Below are 26,048 nucleotides of genomic sequence, written 5' to 3' on the forward strand. Positions count from 1 at the left end.
TTCCCCATTTTAGCCTAGAAGAAGTCAACACAGTTATCTTTAAAAGTCACACAGTGTGATTCTAAGCATGTTTATTCAGTCCCTTACCTAGACATTATGGAAACATGAGCAGCCACTGTTCCAAATCTCTTTTCTTCTTACTTTTATGCAAGTCATGAAATGATGTAATATCATCACTGCAAGTTCCCTTGACACCAGTAGCAAATTACCTGAGTAGGAACAGGGAAATACACAGTCCAGTCTCTTTTAAAGCTATCTGAGCTAGGGGTTAAGGGGTCCTGGGCAAGAACTCAGAGAAGCAGATTTTCCAACTGTACTAGAAATGGGTGACGTTTGCTCCTGCCTCCATTGAGACTGGGTTTGGAAAACAGCTATTCTTTTGGCGGGGGGAAACCAGCAAATAACTCATAGTTTATTCTAAGCCCAATTTTGAACTCATTTCAAAAGGAGGCCCAACCCCAGCCAGCAGCAGAGGATGGCAGCAAGGGAATGGGCCTTTTCCTTGGTGGCCCCCACTTATAGAATGCTCTCCCCAGGGAGACTCTCCTGGGACCAACACTGATATCATTTCAGAATCAGGTGAAGAGATATCTCTTATTCCAAGCTTCTAAGTGTTAATTTCCTTTGCAGAGTAGGCAAACGGTGGTATCTGATGTTGGGAGGCAGGGTAGGAGGATTGTTTTTATGGTTTGGTTTACCACTGTGTATAGGTTTTAAGCAGTACTTTTTCTGGGGGCACACAGGGGTACGCATACCCCTCAACATTTTGTGAATCTGTACAGTAAAGGTAAAGGGGCCCCTGACCATCAGGTCCAGTCGTGTCCGACTCTAGGGTTGCGGCGCTCATCTCGCACTATAGGCCGAGGGAGCTGACGTTTGTCCGCAGCCAGCTTCCGGGTCATGTGGCCAGCATGACAAAGCTGCTTCTGGCGAACCAGAGCAGTGCACAGAAACGCCGTTTACCTTCCCGCCAGAGCGGTCCCTATTTATCTACTTGCACTTTGATGTGCTTTCGAACTGCTAGGTGGGCAGGAGCTGGGACCGAGCAACGGGAGCTCACCCCGTTGCAGGGATTCAAACTGCCGACCTTCTGATCAGCAAGCCCTAGACTCTGTGGTTTAACCCACAGTGCCACCTGGGTCTGTGCAGTACTTTTGTTAATTTACTGTATTTATTTTTCCTGATCTGTACTATAAAATGGTGGTTTTCTTCAGTCAAAATGAGAATACCCCTAAACATTTTTATAGGAAAAAAACACTGGTTTTAAGTATTTTTGCACTGCCTATTGTACTATTATTTTGTAAGTTGTGTGAAGTGACAAACAAGCTAAGCAGATAAATAATTCTAATCCCCCTGTTCTCCCAATTACATCACTGTGATGGTGTGACCAGGACAGTGTATGAGCAGCTCACACAGCTGTTTGTGAGCCCCAGCCCACAAGCCCTCTATCCATGGGCGTAGCCAAGGGATGGGCAGGTAAAGTAAAACAACAGAAATAATAGAAATACTTAACTAACTGACCAATCATGTCAGTTCTTTCCCCCCTAACAAAAGTCCTGCCCCCCCCCAACAAAAATCCTGGCTGCACCCATGCCCTTATCCCCTGCCTATAAAGCTCTGTAGCCTGCCAGGCCATGCCCTTCTCACATATCTGGCATGGTGCCTGTTGGAACACCGCTATGGCAACACCCCAGATGCCAGGGACCTTGGGAAGTGCCATTTTCCTATGGCATCAGAGCTCTCTGTATGGTGATTAGGTACCCTGGAAACTGGAGGTCTCCAAGGAGCCTGTCAGACAGACAAAGGATTCAGTCATCCTGGCAAAACTGCATTTCAGCCCCTGGAATGTTGTAGCAGCAGCATTTAAAGTTCCAGGGAGGAAGGAATGGAAGTCTCCAGTGCCAGGTAAGTAGGCATTGCCAGCTGGAATTACAATCCTGTCATGGGGGCTGTAATTCTTGCCGGCAGTTGGAAGTTGGTTTCAAGATATCCCAGCAGACGTCAGGAACATGGAGACACCTGCCCACATGTCAAAGTGTCTAAAAGGCTATTGTTCTTTCAAGAGCAGGAAGTCTCCTTGCTTGCACAGTAAGGTCTAATAATGTGATGTGGAGATACGATCTAGGCCTCACCATGCATGTATGCTCCACTTGGAGTCCAAGCCAGACCATTGAATTAGTTCCAGATTCTGCATACGTTTCTACACAGTAGAATTGGCTTCTCCTCAAGGTCTGCTAAAAATGTGTCTAGTGGATATTTTACTGATCACTTTTTTTAAAAAAAGGTTACCAGGGGTTGCTTTCAGTCTCCTTAACTGGTCAGGTTCATTCAAATATAAATGTGTGCAAATATGAATGTAATGCATTTAATTTGTTTGTGCTTTCATGGGTTGAATTCATTCACGTTTTGGATGGATTGCATTGCTGTGCTAAAATCTGATTTCAGTCCATAGCCTCACTCCTATATACCTCCACCCCCATTGTTCAGCCCGGACACTGAGATCCAGCGCCGAGGGCCTTCTTGCGGTTCCCTCACTGTGAGAAGCAAAGCTACAGGGAACCAAGCAGAGGGCCTTCTCGGTAGTGGCGCCCACCCTGTGGAACGCCCTCCCATCGGAGGTCAAGGAGATAAACAACTACCTGACATTTAGAAAACACCTAAAGGCAGCCCTGTTTAGGGAAGTTTTTAATCTGTGACATTTTTATGTATTTTGGTATTTGTTGGAAGCCGCCCAGAGTGGCGGGGAAAACCCAGCCAGATGGGCGGGGTATAAATAATTAATAATAATAGTAATAATAATAATAATAGTAATAATAATAATAACAGAGACAAATGGTGTGCTGTGGATTGAAGAAGCTTTTCCAGAAAGAAAAACCCTAGAAGATAATTATGAAGCTTGGTGAAGAGATACCGTAACTAATCTTACAGGCTGGCTGCAAATAGTGGCGGAAACAAAAACAGGAATAAATGTTAATGAGAAAGGTGAAGTGGGAGGGCAGGGCATGTGCAAGATTACAATGCCTTATGCCAGTGTTGCCCTATCTTTGGATTTGGGTCAAGGGTGCTCCATTTTAAAACTTGCACATGAAAGAGCACTCACAGAAGCTCTTTCACTGGAAGTATGTGTGGAAGACATTTAAGTTTGCTCAGGCTATGGGTAATATGCTCATACTTCCCAATGACCTATTGCATAGTAGGAAGCACATTAGAAAGGTTGTTTGGGCTCAACCCGAGAACCAAACCCTGCACCATCATTGGTTAAAGAGTGGTGGGGTGGAGCTTGAAGGACAACAAAGCTATTTACATTTGCAAGGCATTCCTTAAAACAGCAGGCTGTTTTTGCTGTCCAAAATGGTATCTCTCTCTTTTAGTTGAGTTTCTGAGATCAGAAGTGAAAGAATCAGATCTTTCTCTCCCTCTCGCAAATACCTCACCTGAGCTTTGTAACTTAATAGGGAAGAAAAGGAAGTCACGCAGCTTTGAAGGTGAGAACAGAATGGCCTGCAGGAACTTTTGTTTTTAGCAATGACTAGCCTAACACAAGTAGAGCGAAACGTGTGAAGAATTAGGAGTTACCCAGCAACTTTAGGAGCTAGGAAGAAGTGTGAGATGATTTTTTTTTTAAGGTTTGCAAGTACATTAGGAACTCTGTGATTTGCATGGCTATTTCAAAGTTTTGGGGGCATCAGCAGCAAATGAGCTGGTAGGGAACAGAGAAAAACCATTCAACCAGGCCAAAAAGGACTCTAAATATGCAGAGAGAAAGTCATGGTATGCAGGCCATTTGCTAGAATTTACCCAAGCATCATGTTGCCCCCGATTTTGCTTCCTTCTAGTTAACTGATTTGTAAACACACCAGGGATAAAGTTGTTGTTGTTGTTGTTGTTGTTAGAGAGAATAATAGAATCATAGAATTGTAGAGCTGAAAGGGACTTTGAGGATCATAAAGGCAGGAATAGGCAGCTGTCCCATATGGGGATCAAACCCGCAACCTTGATGTTATCAGCACCACGCTCTAACCAACTAAGTGTAACCAACTATCCAGAGAAGTGCTTATGGGAGGATATTCTGCCACAGGTGACAAAGGTACCATACTGGGGTAGGGGTGGGGATTTACTGATTAGCTTCAGGCAATAAAATGTATTAGATCACCCCTGCATCCAGATGCTGTTGAACTTGAATACCTATTAGCCCCTTCCAGTATCAGGATGATGGGAGATTTGTTGTTGTTTAGTCATGTCCGACTCTTTGTGACCCCATGGACCAGAGCACGCCTGGCACACCTGTCTTCCACTGCCTCCCGCAGTTTGGTCAAACTCAAGTTAGTAGCTTCAAGAAAGGCACAAATACAGGATGGGTGACACCTGGCTTGAGAGCAGTACATGTGAAAAGGATCTAAGAGTCTTGGTAGACCACAAACTTGACATGAGTCAACATTGTGATGCAGCAGCTAAAAAAGCCAATGCAATTCAAATTCTGGGCTGCATCAATAGGAGTATAGCATCTAGATCAAGGGAAGTAATAGTACCACTATATTATGCTCTGGTCAGACCTCACCTGGAGTACTGTGTCCAGTTCTGGGCACCACAGTTCAAGAAGGATACTGACAAGCTGGATCGTGTCCCGAAGAGGGCAACCAAAATGGTCAAAGGCCTGGAAATGATGCCTTATGAGGAACGGCTTAGGGAGCTGGGTATGTTTAGCCTGGAAAAGAGAAGGTTAAGGGGTGATATGATAGCCATGTTCAAATATATAAAAGGATGCCATATAGAGGAGGGAGAAAGGTTATTTTCTGCTGCTACAGAGAAGCAGACAGGGAGCAATGGATTCAAACTACAAGAAAGAATGCTTTGGTGGTGTTTCCTGCTTGGCAGGGGGTTGGACTGGATGGCCCTTGTGGTCTCTTCCAACTCTATGATTCTATGATTCTAAGAACACTGTCCAACAATCTCATCCTCTGTCATCCCCTTCTCCTTGTGCACTCAATCTTTCCCAACATCAGGGTCTTTTCCAGGGAGTCTTCTCCTCTCACGAGGTGGCCAAAGTATTGGAGCCTCGGCTTCAGGATCTGTCATTCCAGCGAACACTCAGGGCTGATTTCCTTAAAAATGGATAGGTTTGATATTCTTGCAGTCCATGGGACTCTCAAGAGTCTCCTCCAGCACCATAATTCAAAAGCATCAATTCTTCAGCAATCAGCCTTTGTCCATGGAGTTTTCTTGGCAGGGATACTGGAGTGGCTTGCCGGTTCCTGCTCCAGGTGGATCACATTTAGTCAAAACTCTCCACTATGACCTGTCCATCCTGGGTGGTCCTGCATTGCATAGTTCATAGCTTCTCTGAGATATTCAAGTCCCCTCACCACGACAAGGCAGATGAAGGAGATAATGGGAGATAAAGTTCAACAATTTCCGAAATGTGCTACATTGGCTACCCTGCTTTAGTCAATGGTCCACACCTGTCAACCCTCCATCTGTGGACATCCTTGTCCTTTCATAGGTCCTGAATATTCTGGGCATCATAGCAGAGCTATGAGAGGTGCACTTTTTATTTATATTTTTTAAAAAGCTTCTTTTATTTTTGCAGCTGCTCCACAGACTGCCAAAACGAATCACCATTTCCCAGCCTGGCTCCTGACCCTCAGATTCTCTCAAGACTCCCTCTGTCTACAAAAACTGTAGATATTCACAACCACCGCACACACATGCGCACAGAGAGACAGACACACACACACTCGTCTCAGTGTTTCATGGAACGTAACACAAGAGTTTATGACGCCCAATGGTAACAACAGGAGAGGGTTATCAGGGAAGTTATGAGGAAGTGAAATGAGTGCTCCTAAGAGAAATTTCAAGCAGCAGATGGACAGAATAGCACAGCACTCAGTTGCTCCCCAAGGAAGAACCTTAGTTCAAGCAAGCAGAGGCTGAAAGGCACACAAATGTAAGCCCTTGGTATTTCTGAAGCTGCTGGTAGATCAGTTTTGTCAGACTCTGGGGACTCCATGAATATATTCCTTCAGTGTCATTGAAAGCCTGTGTTGTTTTAATATAAAGAAGTGCACGTGTTTCATACATATTTTTACACCCTGAAAGTTATATTCACACACGACTCTGAGTACATAGATTTTGCAACCATGTCAAGCCTCCATCGGACAGATGGAGCTCAGCTATTTGGACTTTCTTTAAACTCCAAAAAATTAAATGTTCCAACTTTTCCACAGTGTGCAATAGCTGCTTGTCACAAGGATGTAGGCAGTGGTAGAGAAGGTGGAACTTGAGGCACATTTTTTCTCTCTCTCTTTAACACAGCATTGTTGAATGTAAACACAAAATATTAATGAAAGTGCAAAACATGGAAGGAAGGAACTGGGTATCATGTAAGAGTGATCTTGGGCTACCTGATTAAGGTTGCCAATAATTTTAAGTTCCTTTACCTGATGTTTGTGCATCCATTTACTGTTGAAGTTAACTTTTTAACTGCTCCGATTTTAACTGATCAAAACATTACAGAGCAGGCCTGTGCATGTTTACTCAGAGGTATATCCTACTGAGTTCAATAGGCTTACTCTCAGATAAATGTATATTGGATTGCAGCTTTAATCCAACAGCTGAGAACGGTGAAAGGACTGCAGGAAAAATTAATATTTATTAAAGACTGCAGGAAAAATTAATATTTATTAAAGACTGCAGGAAAAATTAATATTTATACAGAGCTTTGCTTCTTCTTTCTGCTGTTTGGCTTACCATGGGCTTACCAAGATCTTGTGGGGTCATGTGAGGCAATGGGCCAAGGCAGCGTGCAGGGTGCAGTTTGCACACTTCTGAACAAGAGGTAGAAAACAAGGACATGTGTCTTGGAGACTATGTATGTTGCCCAGAGAATGAAAAGAAGTAGTCAAGATGTAGCTCAGTCAGTAGAGAATGAGACTCTTAATCCCAGGGTCATGGTTTGGAGCCCCATGTTGGGTGGAAGAACCCTCCATTGCAGGGGGTTGAACTAGATGACCCTCGTGGTCCCTTCCAACTCTACAATTCTATTACGATACACACATTTCCCAAGGCCTCTTGAAGAGGATGCATAACAGCTGAAAAATGCACAAAATGTACTTGGGATATGTGTGTGTGTGAAATTTATAAACGACCTCCCACATGACTCCCAGGGCAATTTACACAGCAACAACAACAAAAGCAGCTTTAAAAACAGTACCAAAAATGACAACTAAAGAGGTTTTAAAACACTACAGAATAATCACCTAAGGTAGAGAGACCTTTTTCACCTAGCTGGAAAAGCTTGTCAAAACAAAAAGTGCATGGAAATAACCTTGTTAAGACCAGTGATACATACTTATGTACTTTTAATTGCTTCTGTCATCCCCCTAAGAACCAAGCTGCAGGGAAAGCCTTAAAGGGTACATAAGAAGATGCATACAATATAAGAAGAGAGCCCTGGTGGATCTAGTCCAGCATCCTCACCAAGAACTTCTCTTTGACAACATTTTCTTGTTCTTGCTGATGCTATTTAACCCATGCAACACCAGAGAGAGGTGGTGGTGGTGGTGGGGGGGGGGGGGAGAAGAATGAATGGCCCATAGCAAAAGGCTTAGAAAAGGCCCCAAAGACAGTTTGGAAAGTCATCCATTTCCATCCCCACCCTCGGCTTCATTTCATTCTGAAGCAATGCTGGAAAAAGTTGGAAGAATGTATGGCAGGTGAGTGAGAAGGAAATATTCACCCAATGATCTTTGAGTGAACTTGCTGTTTTGTTATTGTTTTTTTCAGTCAGCACCATTTCAGGTCAGCACTTGCATTGCAGAAGACGATTTATTTCTGAGATAAAGTACAGTTAGAGTCCATTCCTGGAACTCACTCACCACATTTAAGACAGTCTTTTAACCTCACAGTCATGTGTTTTTGAACAGTGACCGCTGATAACCGCTCACATGAGTCCACCTCATACAAACTCAGTTTTCTAGACAGGGGCATATTTCCCAATGAGCCAGAAATATATATATTTTTTAAAAAGATTAAATGTTTGGGGGATCAAAATAAGGGGATATCGAAAACATACTGAACTGAAATGTTATTAAGCTTTTTAGTGGATTAAAGATAAAACAAAAATGGGGTTCTGTGTCTGGTCAGTGCAGGTGCCAAGCTATTTCGTGCCCTAGGCAAAGCGCCCTACTTGCACCCTCTGCCAAAACAAATTGCTAACTTCAATGTTTAAAAACAGATGTAGTAAAAATGAAATGCACAAGATTTGGAACTGCTATCTCTCTCAAATACAGTCATACCTCGGTGTACAAAATAAAAAGTTTTAGCACACAAATCATTTTGAAAAAATGCCGTTAAAAAGTTTAGTCTCTTAAAAGTTTCAATTTCAGGTACATCAAAATCTCACTTTGTGTGCCTTTTCCTTTGCAAATTTTGTCACCAATCCCTGCAGGTCAAGTGCTGATACTTGGGCATGTTCTATTGACACAGTTGCCAAGCCAACTAGTCTCTTTTGCAACATTGTTGAGCATATGTAAGCTTTTATCAATTTGGCTTTAAGAAATTGTGTTCACCACTTTCTACTGACACTGGAAGTGTAAGAAGATTCCCTAGAGCACAACAGAAACACACACACTTTCCTAAGCATTCCCCTTCATACAATGCATTTTTGTATGCTATTTTCAGTCATAATCAAACACTGTTTTCACGAAGCTGAGTTACCTTTTGTAAAAATAAAAATATAAAATAATGTGTTTAATAAATAAAATAAAATATACATTTCAATGCTTACTTTAATCCTGGGAATGCATTTTTGTACACATTACTTGGCTGGAGATCTGCAGGGCAAAATTAAGAGAAATATGAATTTCACTGGGTAGCTGTTTGCTTGGGTTTTTTTGGGGGGGAAGTGTGAATTTGGTAGGTTTACCTTTAAATACAAACTGCATCAAATTTCTCCCCCATCCCAGCCCTCCAGTAAAACAATTTAGCATTACATGTAGTTGGCTTACATAAACTATCTCTAAGTGAGAAACATTTTCCCCCACATACAGTATTTAAAGCTCCTGTTGAAATAAAAAGCCGCTTTTATGCAGCGGCTCAGAGTTTTCCTTTGTCAACTGAGCTAACGTTTTGTTGAATGTGATGAATTTCACCACACAGGGGCAGGAAAGAGCTCTCAAATAAAACAAACCTCTTCATCTAACAAGTGCAGCCTCAGTCCAGGTTCAAAGGAAGGAAGAAGGGGAATCCTTATTACCAAACCCTAACAGATAACAGAATCACCCTGACAACTGCTTACACAAGCATTTTGTGCCTCCCAACTAACATATTTGCTTTTCTGCTTACGAAGCTTTCATATTAAGCTACCCAATTATTCTAATTATAGCAGCCATCTTCCATACTGCATAATCTTAGTCCTGCATGCAGAGGTGGGACAGGAGACATTTTCCATGGGATTTCCCTGCTCCCTGTCTAAAGACAGTCAGTCAGAGTGTAGGATATTCTCCCAATTCTTCACAATATACATGAATCTTGTTGCATCTACATTATGACCTGGATGGGAACTCTGGCTTGAATATTTGGAAAATTTAATTCTTGTGATGAAAGACAATGAGGCCCCCATCAAAAGAGCCATGCCTCTATTTTGCAGGTGGTGAAGTGCACCTAATTTTCAAAACATTCCCTGACACAGGAGACAGTGATGATTATGAAAAAGCAAGTGTTTTAAACCACCCAAAAATACAGGCTTTGAGCGGCATAGTTTTTGACAGGCACACCAAAAGGAAGGCAAAAGTCATACCCATCTATGCCTCCTTGCACAATCTGGCGACTTTGCAAACACAGGTCATAAGTTGAGATCACAAATAATACAAGGATGCTCTTCAGCAATACTCCAGAAGCATTCCCCCCCCATAAGACCCAGATATCCCTCGCCAAAATATTGGACTCTGCGCAAACAAACAAAATGTCAGAGAGACAGGAAGTCTCTTTAAAGAAATTGCACATATGCTTCAGAAGCATTCTAACCGGAAGCTGTTGGGGCATCCTCAAGGTAGCCCTCAATCTTCCAAAGCACAGCGGAAGTCCTTAAAAACATCTCAGATAACCTGCTACAATTATGGAGGGTTGTATCCCCATGAAGGCAGTTGTCCCGTCACAGGCACAGTCTGCCACAATTTGGGGGTCAGAAATTTCTACTCACCAAATTGGCTATTCACCAAACAGTTATAAGCCAAGGAAAAGAGAAAGGGGAGACATAGGTTTACACAGTATGCTCTGCACAAACAAGTGCTTCTAAACAGAATTGCCTGCCCTGTCATCACATTTTCATTCAAGGACGTAACACTGAAGTTTTATTTGACACGGGTGCATCCATGAATGGGACAGCTCGATGTGTTCCCTCAGAAGCCACCACTACAGAGCACAGCAGTAAATATATATGCCTATGGGAAATCCACATTAAACCAAAGCAAATGTGAGTTCAAAAATACCCCCTTTTGAATTTTTTTTGGGCAGCATATTCTGTATGCCAATCCCCACAAAGTAACAGCTATACATAATGCTGCCATACGTACTAATCCTACTGAGATTCACAGCCTGTTAGACATTGCAAACAATTGTGGCCAATTTATATCAAGGCTACAATCTCATCGCCTCTCTCGGATCTTACAAAAATGGATCGAACATGGGAATGGCCAGAAAAGCTTCAAACTGCTTTTATTGAGTTTAAAAATGCACTTGTTATGTTGTACCTTGATCCAGGGAAGAGAACTGAACTTGTAGTGGATGCCAACCTTGTTGACCTTGTTGTCTGTACTCTCACAGGTCTATCAAGATGTCCATGTTTCTGTTGCATATGCCAGCAAAGCTCTTTCTCCCACAGAACAGCAATATTCTTAGACAGAAAGGATGTCTATGATCTGGTAGCCTCTAGATTAGATCACCACAGGGTGTTATACATGAGGCTACCTCTGAAGATGGTTCAGAAACTTCAGCTGTGCAGAATTCGGTGGCCAGGTCTGTCACCAGGGCAAGGCGGTTTGAGCTTATAACACCAATACTGACCTGACTGCACTGGGCACCAATTAGTTTCCTGGCCAAATTCAAAGTCCTGGTTTTGACCTATACCTCAAGGACCACCTCTCCCCATATAAACCTATGCGGACTCTGAGATGATCATCTCAGGCCCTTCTTCATGTGTCTCTTTAGCAAGACATCTAGACGGAGGCAACAGAAGGACAAGTCTTGTCTGTGTTGGCTCCCTATTTGTGGAATGCTCTCCCCAGTGGCAAAGCTGCATGCTCCACTACCAGGGGGCAGAGAGCAGGCGGGGGTGTGGCTGGTACCCCCTGGGGGCGTGACGTGCATCCTGGGGGCGTGGTGCACATCCCAGGGGCATGGTACGCCGCACCACCCACAGGGATGTGGTCGTGTTCTAGGGGTGACGTGCTGCCTGTGGGGGCAAGGTGCCCGGCGCATGGGGGGTGCATGGCACGTGTCCGGGGGGCGCTGGGATGGCACCCTACTGGAATAGTGGTGCCGGGGGTGGCCCGCTCCCTCCACACTCCCATTCCTCCGCCAGAGGCTCTCCCCAGGGAGGCTCCCTGGTGCATTCATCACATATCTTTAGGTGCCAGGCAAAAACATTCCTCTTCTCCCAGGCTTATGGCTAAATAAACTATCCATGGCCTTTTAAACTGTGTGTGTGGAAGGTAATGTTGTTGTCGTTTCACTATGTTATACATTTTTTGTGTTTTTATATTGTAAACCGCTCTGTGATCATCGAATGAAGGGCAGTATAGAAATTTTAAAAATAAAGTAGCCTGGGCATGCTTTCATTTTTCATTCATACACATATGGCTGCCCATTCACAATCATAACTGATCATAATCCATCCTTTATTAAACCACCTGTTCACATTGAGCACTGGATGCTTAAATTACAGCACCATCTGTTAGCCAGGTAAAGGCAATCCAGCTGACGGTGTTTCCAGGCATCCCATATCCGAAACGGCTACTGATCATGCATCTACAAATAAAGCAGGGGCACATGCCAACCTCCTGGTCTCCTAGGCCACTCCTAAAGCTCTTTCTCTGCAGGGCATGAAGGCTGCCACACAAGCTGATGCATGCATTCAGACAACCATCAAGACTGTCCACAGTGATTGGTGGAAAGACCTCCTGGATAATCTAGGATGAAGCAAAAGCAGTCATCCAGTAATTTGCTAACAGAAAGAGTGAGCCAACTGGTTCAAACGAGGACCTTCTTCTTTGTGGCACTCGTTTGTTATTCCATGTTCTCTATGGAACTATGCAATCAATTTGGCCCTTGAAGGCCACCAGAGAGAAGTTAAAACTAAAGCTCTGCTGAGGGAGAAAGTCTGGTTAAGAACATCCAGCCTCACAACAAATTCTCAGTGCCTTTCTATCCTGCACCATATCAAATCACAAGGATAAATTGCACAATAGTCAATAGAGAGCTGTACCTGTGAACCAAACACCAATCATTCAGTCTTGTCCTACTCCTTTAGTTCTGTGGTTTTGTTATAGTAGTTGTAGGTTCCTTATATAGTTGCCGAAGTGTTTTAAATTGTTCTGAGTTTTTAGTTACGTTTGCATGTTATATGTCTGGGAAAAGGATGGATGTAACAGCTCTGTTAGATCCATTTGTTGATCCAGGCCAGGATTCCAGAATGCTCTGAACTAAACTTAGACTGCTCCACCCAAGGATTTAGGAGAATTCTGGAAGGATTATATGCAGTCTGTATGTAAGTGTGAGCAAAGAAAGTAAAATAAACCTCTTCATCTAACAAGCATAGCCTCAGTCCAGATGCAGAAATGGTAGGGTGTGGGAGCAGCATCCACAGCATACATTTAAAGCCCATTATTTCCTCCAAAGAACCCTGGGAACTGGAGTTCTTTAAGACTGTTTAGAATTGCAACTCTGTTAGGAGTAAACTATAGTTCCTAGGTTTCATTGGAGAAAATAATGTATTTCAAATGTATTCTGTTTTATGCAGCCACCCCCCCTTCTCCTAGCTACACCCTTACTCTCTCCTTTCTTTGGGAAACATCAGTGGAAACAAGATATATAGGCAAGCATTGTACATTGTGTTTCTGAGATGTGAAATATCAACTTTGTTATTAAACAGGATTTTCTGAGATTACAGTATCCCACATCTTACTGATTCACTCACTTGTACCTTGACAATGAACTTGATAAAATAAGCAAATGTCAGGCCATTCTGCATGATTCATGTGCCATTACATTACCACAGGCAGCATAAGCAAAAACACACACAAAAAACCCTGAACATCAAAGTGTTCTGAAGATGCTTTTGATCTTGCATGCCAGACCCCCAAGTAGAGGCTTTATATCCCCACAAAAGCAATGCCACGTGGCTGAATGGGCTTGTGATGCCATTTTCTTTTAAATAAAAAGCAGACACAATGCCCCTTCCTGCGTATCTGCTTCCCCACCCTAAGAATAAACAGGACAGAATTCCTATGCAGGGTTACTTGCAAGGAAGTCCCAGTGTGTTTGGTGGGATTTGGTTGCTTAAGTGTGCAAAGGATTGTTTGAAGAGCCCTCTTCAACTTTTGACAAAACCTATCCTCCAGTTGTAGCATTCAGAAATCTTCTAAAAGACATTAACTATAGCCTTACAAAATACCGATGCTTCACACAGAAGTCTAGGAATTTCACTGTCCATCCAGTCTGGCATGAAATTGGGTGAAAATATCAGTGTGGTGTAGTGGTTAAGAGCAGTAGACTCGTAATCTGGGGAACCGGGTTCATGTCTCCGCTCCTCCACATGCAGCTGCTGGGTGACCTTGGGCTAGTCACACTTCTCTGAAGTCTCTCAGCTCCACACACCTCACAGAGTGTTTGTTGTGGGGGAGGAAGGGAAAGGAGAATGTTAGCCACTTTGAGACACCTTCAGGTAGTGATAAAGCGGGATATCAAATCCAAACTCTTCTTCTTGTCTCAGTAGTGGCTGGTTCCCATTAGGGTTGACACAGTGGAGGGTAGGAGAGCCAACGGTAGGCAAAGTGGTGCCAGAGCCAATGGCAGGCAGAACCCACTAATTTTGGGTTCCCTCCCCCACCCTCTTCCCTTACAATGGATACTTGCAAAGAACTCTTAAGCACTGCAGCACAATATCTTAAAACTTAACACCAGTGCTTTTTTCCCCCTTAAAAAATGTTTAGGGGTACTCTCATTTTGACTCAAGAAAATGACCATATTATAGTTCAAATCAGGAAAAATAAATACAGTAAATGGACAAAAGTACAAAGATCCACAAAATGTTTAGGGGTATGCATACCCCTATGCCCCACCCCGAAAAAAGCACTGCTTAACACAGGGGTAGGCAACCTAAGGCCCGGGGGCCAGATCTGGCAAAATATGAAAAGTTAGGATGCAATCCCAAATTCACTTTCCAGAGAATAAACCCCACTAAACTCTGGGATTTGCCTCTGCATAGACCCGTATGGGAGTGAACTGCTTGTGAGTTTCGAACACTTGCAAGTACTGTATTTGCTTTCGCTCCATGGCTATTTACTACTTGTTTGGTCACAGGATTCCTGTGTGTCTTTAGAGAAATCACTCTATATAGCTCATTCTCTTCCCCCTTCAGGGAACTTTGAGAAACTTAATTGACCAAGTGTATTGTTGAGGCCTTGGAAAGGGAACCAACTGCCAAAGGGAGAAGTATTTATGATTGCTATTATTATCTAAGTTCCATGCAGATAAGACACATGGGCCTCAGTGGTGTTTTATGGGACTATATAAAACCCATCACTGCCATTATCAACAAGGAAGGAAATAGACTTTTCCAGTGCAGTGAGAAGAGTAAGCTGGCTTTTGGGGACCATTAAAAAAATCCCATCTACTTAGCTATATAAGCCTGGGGAAAGTTTGGCACATTTAGACTTGTTCTAGTCGTTTGAGTGGTTGAGAGAGATTTTATTTCTGCTTTACTTCATTGCTGTTGTGCTCATATCTTGGGCACATATGCTTGGCTATTGGGAAGGGGGTCCAGTAAGCATATAATTCACTGAATTCCAAATGGACAGAAAGTTGATCTTTCGCACACCCATCTATATGGCAGGTGTGTGTGTGTTTGTGTGATTGAGAGGGGGAGAGAGAGACTTGTCCTGTGCTTTCTAGGTACAGGTCCGAGTAGTTTTGCCTTTGCCCAAATGCTTTCCCCCAGAAAACCCACTCTTTAGTGCTAAATCGGGACAAACAGCAATCCATGGAAAACCCCATTGCCGTTTGTTCCAATTCAGAAATAAATCACAGCTTATCTCTGGGGAAAGTGGCAGGGCAAACAAAAGTGTGGATGAGCCCTAAGTGTGACCAGTGTGGGGCTGTGGCATATTTTCTGCCAGGATGCTTTTTAGGCATCTTGTTTATTGTTCTAAATCAAGAGCAGCATGATATGGGTGATTGAGAGGGTAGATCTGCCCTCTAAGAAATCATCATTGATTTATCAAATTTGTAAACCAGTCTTCATATAGCGGTGTGTGTGTGTGTAGTTTACATAAAAACAGTACAAATTCAACAAAAGTCCTAAAAACAAAGCACAACTGTACATTGCTGTAAAACTGTACATTGCTGTAAAACTGTACATTGCTGTAAAACTGAGCAGTGTTGAAAACAAAACAAAACTAAAAATTAAGGGCTTATAGAGGAATTAGAATTATGATCAATTCGGTTCAGCCTGTTCCAAACCTAGTATATGATCAGCCCAGGTAGCAAATATAGCCATAGGCTCAGCTTCAAACATATGGGTGTGTTGTCAATATGCACAATGCCTTTGGAGCTAGCCTGAGAATGGTCCAATGGTGAGTTATGCAGTTCTGTTGAAGTTTAGTAAGTGTGGTCTTAAGTACTGTCTGATGAGCGACTGCTCGAGAATCCTACACAAGCTACTGTGATATCTTTAGAATAAGCTGGTAGAATAAATATTTCAACAGAGCTGTTTTAGCTCTGTCTACACTATACATTTAAAGCAGTATAATACTTCTTTAAACGATCATGATTCCCCACAAATAACCATGGGAATGATAGTTTGTTAAGGGTGCTGAGAGCTGTTTGGAGACACACACACCCCTTAAGTAATAAATATGTTTATTGATCTTTACAGGTCATCATCACCCATACCTGATAATTTTGCTTGATGAAAAGGACACCTGCCCCGATTTTTATTGCTTCTTAAATTACTTGAGGACAAGTCAGATACAGAGCTTGGCTGAGATAGGAAAGTGAGAACATATGCATAAGAGAGTTCCTTTTACTGGTGAAATGACTATAATGATACTACTGGCTTTCCCCCCACCTGATTCTCACCTAGTTTGATTTTCTGCATACGGTATGTAATGTGGATTTAAAGGCCATGTTGGCTAGAATATGCATTTGATTTTTAAGTGGTTTCTCTGCTTTCCATCTATTATCAGCAGACTTCACATGCTTCTCTTTCCTGACAGCCAATGTAAGCTAAGCCCTCTTTATGCCCAGCTGTGCAGGTTTTGGATTGAGTGGTGGTGTCCCTGTGCTCAGCCCTGTTGGCTGAGCCAGCCTCCTGCCGGCTGCCAAATGTGCAGGCAGCAGTTCTGTTGATAGTATCCTCACCAGCAAAGGCCGAAAGAAAGCCCCAAAATGGGGAATTCCAATACTTCATTGATGATCGTAGCATATACAATAGGTAGCTTGATATGGGAGAACGTAGCCCTTTAGATAGTCCAAGCTTAAGATGACAACTAAGCACCATTTGCTTTAGGGTGGGGTGGGGAAAATAAGCAGGAATACCAAAGGGTTTGATCACTGTTCCAACCCTACTCCTTGATCAGGGTATCAACCTACAAATGAGAACCACTATAGTTTTTTTGCATATACATTTTGAGCTTTTTTTTTTTTTTAAATCTTCATTAGTTACCATATTGGCCTGAATATAAGCCTCACTCCCCACCCCCCCACCCCCCAAAAAATTCTGACCTTGAAAAGTTAAAATGCGGCTTAAATTCACGACCTTACAAAAATTGGCTTTTACAATATTGCTGCTGAAACAGAAATATGGTAAAATAGAATGGGTGTGAGTGCCTGTGGAATTTTAAGGGAGCAGCTTATATTCAGTATTGTCTTTTTCTCTCTCCCCCCCTCACACCTTGAATTTGAAAGGTGCAGCTTAGATTTGGTTGTGGCTTATATTCAGGCCAATACGGTATATCCTACTTTTCTGTTCTGTTAATAATAAAAGTGACTTAAAGTGGATTGAAAAGCTCTGCTGAACTAGCACAACAAATTTGATTTTTAAAAAAGAAACAGACTTTTGTGATTAGGCAAGTGACATGGAAATGCACTGAAAAATGTGGGATGAACAGGTTATCAATGGGATAAACATGCTGCAAGCAAATCAGGATGAATGCTCTTTGTTGTATTAACCCACCCATTCCCCCCCACAGGTCATGTGGAGGAGCTCACAGATTCTAAAATATCCCCTTTATAGCTCTTTTGCTTGATGATACATTAGCTGCAGACATATGTGCCTTCAATGCATAGAGCCACATTGGGCTATAGTTAACGAGCTGGGAACAAACAGAAATACACCCCAAAATGCTCCATTTCCTTTTTCACTGAGTCAACTGGTACACTTAGGAAAGAGGGTGGGGGGGATATATAGTTCAAGGGCAAGTCCTTGAAAAGGGAACAGTGTCTCGGCCCACAAACCCAAGCAAAATCAAAGGGAAAATTGTTCCTGGAGATAAAGAGGGGAGAAAAACAGAGCAGCCTTCTTATGACTGAGTTTCCTTTGTTTCCCTCTCTCTTCCCTTTGAGTCTGGTTTCCATATCGCATCCTGAAGAGAGGGACCTGTGAGTGGGACCTGTGCAGCCCAACAGTGAAGGTCACATACCAGTGGTCACGTCTCTCCCCCCTCTTGTGTGAGAGATACAATGTGCTACATTCCTGCCTTTGTGCGAGTATGAAGCCGCTCCAAGTCCATGTGCAGGCCTAAATAGGTGTGAGGTGTACCTAACCAGAACATTTGATCCTCCATATCCCGCCTGGCAACTGGAATCCGAGGGGGCTGACCTTCTTAACCTCTTTGTGCTCCTTCTCACTGGTGAAGAGCCACGCTAGGCAGGGCTACTACAGAAAACGCCTCTCAGATATATTTGCTCGAGGCTTATTTTTCAGAGCAATCTCACCAGGTTAACATGGCAGAATAGCAGCAGGAAAGGGTCTTTCCACAGAACTGTATGAAATGGAACATAGCCCAGTCTCTGCTTGCAAAAGCGGCCAAATCCAACCACCGGCATCTTCAGGGAAGGCTGAGAAAGGTACCTGTATGAAATCCTGGAAAGCTGTTGCCAGTCAGTTTAGAGCAAGGGCGATTAAGGCTTCTGGCCAGTGGACTATAGTCTTTTTTACTAGAACCAAAGCCAGCTACAAATGTTGAGAATTGAAGAATTCTGAGCCTAGCCATTTGTTCTGAGTGCCGGAATAGAACTGAGCAGTTCAGTTCTGGCACCGAACCCATTCCTTCTTCACAAAAATCCACTTCAGGTTTACGCTCCACCCCAGGTTGCTTCAGGTACTTCCACACTAGATATTGTACAGTGGAATGGCCAGTCTTTGCCCTGCAAAAAGTGGGTGAATGTGGACATGACAGAAGATAGCAGGATGTACCTGTTGAAGCATGGGACATTACGTAGGTAGCTCACAGCTGGAAAACCTTCCATTTGGAAGCATTCTTCCTTTCAGCAGTATAATGTAGGGCAGAGGAGGAGTAATTCTGTTGTATCTATAGTTAAGCAAATGGGAAACAGTTGCTGTTCTACTAAGTGTCACTCAGAGATCTACCAGAAGATCACAAATCTACCTTTCATTCACCCCATGTGCAGACAATACAGTTCTGGTCTGACTCAGCAATAACGTCAACAATTGCCTCATACAGTGACCCCCAAAATGTTTTTGTGGACCACTTGAAAATTGCTGATGGTATTGGCATGATTTGTCTGCCTGTTGTTGAAATGTAAAGCTGTATGATTTTAATTGCTTTTGTTTTTGCTTCCTCTCACTCTTTTTGTGTCTCCTCATTCTCTCCACTCCTTTCAAGCTGGCTCCTCCCACTCTGTCCTTTATGCTGCTAATCCTCTCCCCTCCTTTCAAGTGCCCCCCTCCCACCCACCCTTCTCTGCTTCCAAGTTGACCACCAGGTTCTTAGAACAATGAAGCAGCCACTGTGTCCACCATTCTTAACAGACATGCCACAGACTACCTGAATGGACCACATTTTGGGAACCCCTGGTCTAGTGTTCACAATTATACTAACATACTAGAACTGATCATGCTGGCTACAGTGTGTTTCAGTTCAGGAACCTATTCTGCCTATGATCCTGTTCTAGCTGGTCATGTATGTGAAACATAATTAATATGTGAAGAAAAATCCCTGATAAGCATTCCATACAGGCACAATCAAGGAAGCCACTTCATTTGTAAGGGAAAGGTTCACCTTTTGCATAAGACCGCAAAACTCCACATGCTTTTGAACCACCAGGTGGCACTTGACAAATAAGTTTAATTCTGCACAAACACAAACATTTATCATTTCCTCCTTTCAACATGGCATCTCCTCTCCTTGTAAAATCTGCGTGGAGTCAGAAGTCTCATGAAGCAAAAGAATCACAGTGTTTGTTGGCACTTAGAGTAAAGAAAGGAAACGAAAGGTCTCTGTCCCCAAAAGCTTACTATCTAATTTTAGACTAGATGTCGGCTGGGGGGGGGCAATGAGATGGGATGTAACACCGCATTCACTTCTCCATGAGCCATATTTCATGAGATGCAGAAATGTGAAACATGGCACTGTAAATTCTCTTCCAATTGTGGTGTGTGTGTGTGTGTGTGTGTGTGTGTGTGTGTGTGTGTGTGAAAGCCTACTCCCTGAGCATAACTTCTCTGCCAAAGAATTATCATTGGAAATGTTTATACAAAGCTATTATTCATAATACCTACTTACAGCGAATGATGAGCCAATATCATGTATGGAGGGAGGCTCAGCAACAGCACAACATGCTTGAGCAGTTACCAGGGCCCCAGAAATCTAGCAGGGCCCACCAGTGACACTTATCCTGACCCTCCTTCCTTCTAGTCAGCACTCTAAGCAGTGCCAGGTTGATTGTTCAGTCATCCTTTTAATTTCCCACAATGCCCCCTGACCCCCACCTCTCTGAGGCATTGTGGGAAATTAAAATGGTGACTAGATCCAGCTGCTCCACACTGCATGGGGTGCTACCAGCAGAACCAGGTAAACCCACTAGGGCCTCAACCCACTGACAGAGAAGGGGCCTAGCTTTGCCAAGGGCCCCCTCAAGCCTCAAACTGATGCCGTATTAAGGATTTGTTTCAGTTGAGGATAAGAACTTACACCCACCAGCTCTCTCCATTTGGCTCATGAGGCCATTTTGGCCAAGTCACTCCCACCTTCCCTACATCTGACACTGTATTTCCCAGTGCCCTCAATATTTGATTTCAAACCACACAGGCAAAGATGGGTCACTGGGCGCTATTGTGACATGTAGCTTGTCAGGTGGGAACCCTGCCCCCCCCACTTGGACACGGGGTGGGGGAAAGAACTATCTGGCCAACCAGCCAGATCCACTTCCCCACTTATGATGTAGACCAGGCAACCCCAAACTTTGGCCCTCCAGATGTTTTGGCCTACAACTCCCATGATCCCTAGCTAACAGGACCAGTGGTCGGGGATGATGGGAATTGTAGTCCAAAACATCTGGAGGGCTGAAGTTTGGGGGTGCCTGATGTAGATGTTCTGTGAGAAGCTGCGGAAGATCCAGGCAACAGGCAGCCTTCATTTTTGTAGCAATGGGATCCTTTAACCTGAAATGTGGCCAAATTTCATTTGATTTGTACAAAATAAGCTTGGGAGGCAATTTTTGGTCAGCCTTCCATCTTGAGAGTTGTGCCTCCCTTCTCCCACAGCAGCATCATGTCTGTGCTAATCGTTCACAAACTTTGTTTCTCTAGGCAAGTAGTTAAAATACCCCAGGTCATGACTGTCACTGTATACCGTAAGCTAGTTACAATATGCAAATCAATGTTATCCTTAAAAGTAACATTCTCACATATATTTTCTTCTGCAGAATGCGCAGCTCAATACATCACTGAGGGACCATTTGGGAATAAAGGACTTCTGTAAAATAATCGGCCTGAGTGAACAGAAAGTGAATCAATGAGTGAATTCTTTTTTTCATTGGCAAAGAGTAACAATCTTGCAATCTGCAAGACAAGCGGCTTAAATATACTCGATTCATTACTGTCCATGCTGCAGCAAGGTTCCACAAAGGACCTGAAAAACTCCTCCTGCAAGGACTTCTTAGGACACAGAGAAATAAATGCTGTCTGACAAGCCGAGAACTTTTTGCTGAGGTACGACTGGGCAAGGAGTAAAGTGTGTGAAAGAAGATGTCAGCGGTCGCAGAGAAGAGCAATCATTTCTCCCCTACAAATACATTAGTATGACGATGAACAGAATTGCCTTGACAGTCCCCCTGTGCAAACTCTGTCACAGTTGGCAGCTTCTTAAAGCTGGAGTTTCTAGGGGGTGCCATCTGTTAATTCTCGTGTTCCATGGGTGACATATTACTCTTGGCAAATGACACTTCAGGTGTCCTGCTGGGGAACATTACCCTGGTTTGCAGGATTCGCCGGAAAGGGTCAGGAGGGAAAAAAAAATCCCCCACTGGTCCACCAGTCCACAGGTGGATTGAGATTGCTAGTACAGGAAATCTGAAGTCTACATTCATTATTCCAGCACTGGGTGCAATGTGCTGTGTCTGAGCCTGCTTTTACACAGATACAGATTCCCAAAAGAAAAAGACAACATTCCACATAAATAATACTGCTGTGCTAAACTGGACCATTTGGAAATTGCTGATATGCTTTCATTCTGGCTTCCTAGAAGACAAAATGTAATGACAAACATTCCAGATGAACAGTATTTTTTGAAGACCTGCAGTCAGTGGTGCCATTAGGGCAGGCACCCCCAAACTGCGGCCCTCCAGATGTTTTGGCCTACAACTCCCATGATCCCTAGCTAACAGGACCAGTGGTCAGGGATGATGGGGATTGTAGTCCAAAACATCTGGAGGGCCAAAGTTTGGGGATGCCTGCATTAGGGCAAAAGTCCATGCCCCCACTGAGCAGAATGAGGGCTCATTTACACCACAGGACTGACTTAACACATCTTGAAGGAAGTGAAGTGATACACATGACTATCTAAAGGGGAAGCTGTGGTGTTAAGAGTATCAAATCTAGAGTAAAAAATTATCCAACTGCACCACTGGACTCTCTGAGTGTCCCTATTGCAGGGACGTCCCTAATTTAGAGAACCCGTCCCAGTTTCTGCTTTGATACCAGAATGTCCTGCTTTTCCTTAGTACATCCCTGTTTTCATTGGAGAAATGGAGGAGTTATCCAACCCCCAAGCCATCTGAAGGCAATCCTGTATAGGGAAGGGTTGTTTTTTTAAAAAAGTTTAATGTACTATATTTTTATATATCTTGGAAGTTGCCCAGAGTGGCTGGGGCAACCCAGTAAGATGTGTGGAGTATAAATAGTAAAATTATCATTATGGAATGGGACGTCCCTATCCTTATCAGAGAAATGTTGGAGGGTATGTACCACTCCCTGGAACTGCCCACTTTCTTTTTAAATCTGTCAGGCACAGCTTTGGGCATAACAGGAACAAGTTTATAGTTGCCAGCAGTGCTGATCTGAGTGCCTCAGATACATGTAGGCCGGCCGCTGGGCTGACATATAGCCATGTTTACACAGAGGCACCACCCCAGGGATGGGGAAACATACTCAGCCTGAGAGCCACATTCCCTTCTATGCAACCTTGTGTTGGCTTCATATGCTAATGGTAGGTGGTGCAAGGGGCAAAAGTGGGCAGAACAACGGGTGTGAATTACCGTTGTACAGTAGGTCACACAGGCTCTCCCACAGCACTCTACCCTCCATCCAGGTCAGCAAGAGGCATTCAGAGAGTTTAAGGATGTATTCTTGCCAGGCAAGAACACTCAAGGGGTCCAAAGTATGGCTGAGGCCTGCAGAGAGGAGATGTGTCTTGGGAAGGGGTGGAGCCTGGGCTACAAAAGAGGTCCGAAGGGCTACATTTGGTCACCAAGTCTAAGGTTGCATGAACCATACTCAGGTGTTTAATGCCAAATGCATGTGGGAGGGGAACAATGCTGGCTGTTCTGACCTCCCTCCATCATGTTCCCATTACCTAATCCAGGCATAGGCAAACTCAGCCCTCCAGATGTTTTGGGACTACAACTCCCATCATCCCTGACCTCTGGTCCTGTTAGCTAGAGATGATGGGAGTTGTAGTCCCAAAACATCTGAAGGGCCAGGTTTGCCTATGCCTGGCCTAATCCCATCGCCTTCCTTGCATTGGAGGGTGAAGATCTGCTGTGGGGAGCAGCAGAGGCTCCAAGGCCGTTCACTCGGCTCCTCATTATTTTTAAAAGGCCTCTTGGTGGTGGATATTCGGAGATAATCCCACTGAAGAACTGTATGTGAGATATTTCTGGCATGTGGTAAGTTTCACAACTCCACCATCACCCATGGCCTATCTCTTCCATCTTTGCCTATTTTGGTGACGTCAAACCCCATGCAAACAAGTCTCTGATTTGCAGTGACCCCAGATCACTGTCAGAGGAAATCCAAAAACATAAGGAAAGCAAAATATTTGAGATAAGGATGACTAAGGAAACAAAACATATACAAACACATGCACACTAGCCTAAGGTGATGTCAGGTATATATTGTGAAATAAACAACATGTTCAAAGGCCTAATGTTACCTTGTCTGAACTACGAATTTTGATGGACAGCTTAAAACTGATCTGATCCTCTTCGTGGAAAAGTTTGCCCAGTAATAAATTGAAGCGCGGGGGGGGGGGGGGAAGGGGAATGCTCATTTTGTGCACTGAAATGGTTAGGCTGATTTCAGGCATGAGGGTAGCCACATCATGGGAATGCAGAAATAAATCACTTCAGGGTGGGTGGGGTTAATTTTTTAAAATCCGATCCGTTCAAGTATTAACTAAATGAAAGTTACACCCCTCCACTCATTGGTTGATATCAGATACTGAACAAGCAGAGTGCCCATAATATTAATTATATCATATGTTTTCATTCCAGACAAGCACTTATCAACATCTGGCAAACAACTGAATGAATTCTTAACAACTGTAAATTCTCCAAAGTGTTGCAGCTAGGGATGAAAGGACCTGCAAATTCTCATCCCCCCCCCAATCTGAAATTCATTCTCCAACAATTCAATTTATTTATTTTAAATCATTATAATTCTTCAGCATTATAGTGCAAATTTATCCAAATAAACCCAATGTTGTATCACGTTTTGACTAGTGTACACATTTTTGCAAGCATTTTCCCCTCATGTGCATTTTATGTTATTTTCACTTATATTGTCATTTTTTTCAGGCACATTTTCCCCTAACAGATGCATTTTTTGTAAACATTGGTTAGAGAACTCAGAACAGAATTCAGCTAAGTGAGTATTATTTAGTTCGGAGTTCTCATGTTGTTCTGGAAAGAGCATATTTGATGGATTCAGCTTTATATGAAACTTTATATGAAAACTGAATTGAATTTCTCCTCCATCCCTCATTGCAGCACACTTTGCATATGTGTGTGTTTGAACATGGACAAACACCCAAGTTGCATGGGAAGTGATTATCTGTGTTTTAATCCCCCATGGCTTTTTCGTGTCATGCCATGACACTAGAAACATGTAGGTGAGGATGATCAGATTGGAAAGACTGTGTGTGCAGTATTCAGACAGACATGCATGGGATTGATCTGAGAAGCAGTGGCTTCCACACAGCCCAGTGATCTGGTATCCTGATTTATTTACACCCCACCTTTCTTCCATCATGGCGGAACACATAGGGCTCTAAGGCCGTCTCACATCTAGTCACTGACCAGCTCTAGACCTACATTAAGAACTGCAATTTTAAGAACCTGTGCTTGAACTTGTTTTCTCTCTCTACATTTTCATTCCGTTTCCCCTTGTGTGTCATGTCTTTATAGATTGTGAGCTTAAGGGCAGGGACTCTCTTAGAAATCAGTCCTGTAAACTGCTCTGAGAGCCTTTTTGGCAAAAGGGGGAGATATGAATGTGGTAAGTAAGTAATAAATCAATCAATCCTAGGCTCACTTACTTAAAAGCAAGTCCTAGTGAATATCGTGGAATTCAAACATTCATAGAAACGGTCGTCATGCCATGACACAGAAAGTTAGCAAAGATAACATCTCATGCTGATTTTGTGGATGCTCTTCAGAAGAAAGAAAGAAAAAAAAAGCCTTTGGAAAATGGCCTAGATGCAGAACTGGTTTCATGATTTCACACAGAAAAAGGCAAAGCATTTCAATGCAACATTCCTAAGTGCCCAAAGAAAACAGATCTACGCTACGAGCCTGGGCTCCCTGTTGGTTGCGGAACGAACAAATGAAATACAGGAGCTGCTCCTCTGATGCCGATCGAGAGCTGCTTTGTTCACCAGGTGCAAACAAGCAGGTGGCCTTTACTCCTCTTGCTTCATTGTCTTGGAATTAAGGCCCAGCCCCCACACTTATATAAAGCCACTGGAATCCAATTAAAACTACCCTCTAGTCTAGACTCAAAGGATCTTTCCATGTGGTGCCAGTACCATGAGCGAACACTTCTTGAGTCTTTTAAAAGTATCAGTTGTAGGTCAGTGTGCTAGATTCTGACAGTTATGCAATAGGCACACACGTAACAGGATTTGGAAAAACCTGCCGTGCGATCTGGGGTTTATCTGAGGAGGTCACTTTTATCAGGCTTACTTTTACACGTCACATTGCTGTCATTCTCATTGTGTACGTCAGAGGGGATCTTCCACCAACCTCAAGGATAAGGTCAAATTTTATTTCTCTGTTAAATATGCAAATGACATATGGGATAGGTAAAAATTACA

General features: G+C 43.3%; 1 long non-coding RNA gene across 1 annotated transcript; it reads left to right on the forward strand.

The window, feature by feature from the left end:
- The first annotated feature begins 1,725 nt into the window (after positions 1 to 1,725).
- LOC148687537 (uncharacterized) lies at positions 1,726 to 24,548 on the forward strand. Its single transcript, XR_015946750.1, has 3 exons — positions 1,726 to 1,905; positions 21,163 to 21,448; positions 24,229 to 24,548. It is a non-coding gene; the product is annotated as an uncharacterized LOC148687537 (long non-coding RNA).
- Positions 24,549 to 26,048: the final 1,500 nt, after the last annotated feature.

Source organism: Zootoca vivipara, chromosome 1 (assembly GCF_965207765.1).
Source record: "Zootoca vivipara chromosome 1, rZooViv2.hap1.1, whole genome shotgun sequence".
NCBI classification, from domain to species: domain Eukaryota; kingdom Metazoa; phylum Chordata; class Lepidosauria; order Squamata; family Lacertidae; genus Zootoca; species Zootoca vivipara.